We start from the raw sequence: 3,656 nt of genomic DNA on the forward strand, positions 1-3,656 counted from the left end.
TCTCTCTCTCTCTCTCTCTCTCTCTCTCTCTCTCTCTCTCTCTCTCTTTGGTTTTTCGAGACAGAGTTTCTCTGTGTAACCCTGGCTGTCCTGGAACTCACTCTGTAGACCAGGCTGGCCTCGAACTCAGAAATCCGCCTGCCTCTGCCTCCCAAGTGCTGGGATTAAAGTCGTGTGCTACCACTGCCTGGCGAGAGATCTCTTAGAATAGCCAGCAAGCCAGAATATAGACAGAGAACTCTCCAGAGAGAAAGCAGAACAGAGAAGCAGACTGGAGACGCTGTATCAAGCAGAACACAGGTCGTCAGCTTGAAGCCACAATTTGACTTCGAGTCATTCTTTCCGTGGCTCCCAGGCCCCCTTTCTCAGAACCCCTCTCCAAGCTGAGGCTGGTCCTCGGCAAATGCACATTCCAAACTCGTGAAGAACTGTGGCCCAGTGGGCAGAGTGCTTACCTAGCAGCCATGAAGCCCTAGGTTCAGTCCCCTGCGTTGCAGAAACAGGGTGTGGCAGCACGACTGTACTTGCCCCACTTGGGAAGTGGAGGCATAAGAACAGAAATTCAGTGTCATCCTTGACTAAATAGCAAGTTCAAGGCTAGCCTAGGCTAGAGGCCTTGACCAAAAAAGCAAACAAAAGTCACCCAGAGAGTGCACTTGGATGGTCTCATCCCAAGAAGATTAGCGCTTGCCATGATGGCTATATTAATAAGCTTGATCTAATTGTTCTGTCATGTTATAAATCACTTTGTACCCCATAATACATGCAGCAAGATTATTTCAATTTACAATATAAAAATAAAAATTAAATAAAAAGCAGAAACAAAAGGCTGCATTCTACATGACGCTATTTACAAGAGGCAAAGTTACAGGGACAGAGAATAACTTAGTAAGTAACTCCAAGGGTCTGTGATTGTGAGACTCACTACAGGGAAATGCCACAGGATAAGATAAAAACAATTATTAGATACTGACTTATTGATTTATTTAGCGATTCACTTAAAGCTCTTAGAATGCCTAGTGCCAAACATGGCTTCACTTGCCTACCTGGAACAGAACCACCTGGAGAAATCATTGAAACAATGGGCTGTTGCCCTTAACAACCTGACTGCCACACAAGCTTCTTGCTGACTGCCGTGAATCAATGAAATCTCACTAGCTCCCCCTTGTGGTTTTAGATATAAAATGGAGACGGACTAGTCCTGGCTTTGGTTAGAAGCCTCCTCTCTTCCACTCCCACTGGTGTCAGAGCGCTTATTCTAGAAGGATTCCCACAATAGATGAGAGGAGTGGGGGGTTTTGTTTGGTTTTTATGTGTACGAGTGTCGTGCCTGAATGGACAAGTGCCATATTCATACGGTGTCCATGGAGGACACCTTGGTCCCTGCAACTGGAGTTACAAATTGTGTGCTCCACCATGTAGGTGCTGGGAATTGAACCTGAGTCTTCTGGAAGCATAAGTGCTTTTAATTGTTGAGCCCCAAGAGGGAATTTTGAGGACAATGGACTTTCCCCACATTTGTGGGGAAATGTGGGGGTACATTTATATTTATTTATATATTTTAAACGTGTCAAACTCTACACATAACGGAATTGAATGTAACTGTATGCAAATTATTCATTAGTATTCCTTAGTTATACTGAAAAAGCAAAAGGCACAATGGGTGTGGCTCAGAAATGATGTTATATATCCAAAAATAAAAACAAAACAAAAAAAACCCACCCCCAAACAAAACAAAAATCCCTACCTCTACCTCTGAAATAGCCCTGAGGAAACAAAGTCCTGCTACCCCTGGTGGCCTCCGTGTGCACTGACAGTCTGTTCCCTGACAAGCTGCTGGGACCCCAGCTCAGGCTAAGACCTCTTGCTGCCAGAGACTGGAGCTCCTTGAGGCCAGAAAGTGGTTGTCAATGTACCACAGCATTGTCCTAAAGCTTTGAGGCTGCCTTAGTTACTTTTCTATTGCTGTGATCAAACACCGTGACCAAAAGCAACTTAGGGAGGAAAGGATTTCTTTCTGCTCACAGCTCTCAGGTTACCTGCCTTCATTGAGGGAAGTCAGGACAGGAACTCAAGCAGGAACCTGGAGGCAGGAACTGAAGCACAGACCACGGAAGACCGATGCTTACTGGCTTGCTCACTTCCCATGGCTTTCTCAACCTGCTTTTCTTGTACCACTAGGAGCACTTGCCCAGGGTTGGCAATGAGTTGGTCTCTCCCACATCAGTCAATCAAGATATGCCCCCCCACACCCACACCCACGTGCAGGCTCAACCATTGGCCGGTCTTGTGGGGGAATTTTCTCAATTGAGGTTCCCTCTTCTGAAATGAGTCAAGTTTATGTCAATCTGACAAGACACTAACCAGGACAGGGATTATACATATTGACAAAGCAAAAACAAACTTCTGTCAGGATTCTGAATTGTAAAATCAGCTGCAATCAAGCCTGGTAGGAAGAAGGCAGAATGGGCAAGCTATTTAAAAGCACAAAACGAGACAGGCCTGGTGACATATGTCTATCATTCCAGCTACTCAGGAGGCTGAGGCAGGAGGATGACAAGTTCCAGACCTGCCTCTGCTGCATGAGAGCTTAAAGTTAGACTGGGAAACATAATAAGACCTTGTTCTCGGTTTTTAAAACAGTGAAATGAAAAGGGTTGGAAATACAGCTAGCTCAGTGGTCGAGCATGCCCAAGACCCTGGGGCCATCCCACAAAAACACCCAAGAGCTTCTTCAGGCTAGTGCGGTAGCCTCAGTCCTATAATTCCAGTATTCAGGAGGCCGAAGCAGGAAAATAGAGAGAAGCCAGATTGAGCTATGTGATGAGTTCAAGGCCAGCCTCAGCTACCTAGCGAACTGCTGTCTCCAAAAACCAAACCAAACCAACAAAAATTCTCCCAAAGGCAGAGAAATGTCAAATTGTCAATCCAGTGGGCTTGTCCAGTGAGCCACGAGTTGCCAGCAAGCAGCAGGGATCCAAACGGCAGGCCCTTTATATTGTATTTTTACAAGCTGTGCACACTGGCTTCACTGACTTCCTCTGCTTCCTGAGGGGGCGTTTAGGACCACACAAAGTAGACGCTGTGTCCAAATTGCTTGGACTCAGACCTTGACTCCCTGCATTGCCGTAGCATAGATCTGAGAAATGGGAGGGGCAAGCCAAATACCAATCGTGTCAGACCACACCACGGTTCTGAGCTCCATCAGCTGACATTTTATCCAGGTCTCTGATGTCCGCCATTGTGAGCTCACCCAGTCTGTGGCTGTCATGTGAGCATGGGTGGGCAGGACGGCCATCTCTGTCATAGTTCTGCTGTCAGGATTATGTTTACTTCATACTATTGGCTAAGGAACATAAAACCAACCCAGTGTTTGTATAGTGCTCTGGAAGAGTTTAAGTGACATAGGCATTTCCCATTTCTCCACTTCAAAAGAACTCATTCTAGAATTCTCTTAAGTCTGGCAGTCATTTAGAGGTGACAAATTCTAAAATCCTCCAGTGGTAGTTGGTCATTTTTATGCTTTTTACTCTTTGATATTGATTTTGGCAGTTAAAAAATATATTCCTAGGGGAGTATTGAATGTTGAAGCACTCTAACTTATAAACATGTATGTTTTAACTTTTAACTTTTTAAAAATTATATTTATTAATTTT

Source organism: Grammomys surdaster, unplaced genomic scaffold, assembly GCF_004785775.1.
Source record: "Grammomys surdaster isolate TR1022 unplaced genomic scaffold, NIH_TR_1.0 241, whole genome shotgun sequence".
Taxonomy (NCBI): domain Eukaryota; kingdom Metazoa; phylum Chordata; class Mammalia; order Rodentia; family Muridae; genus Grammomys; species Grammomys surdaster.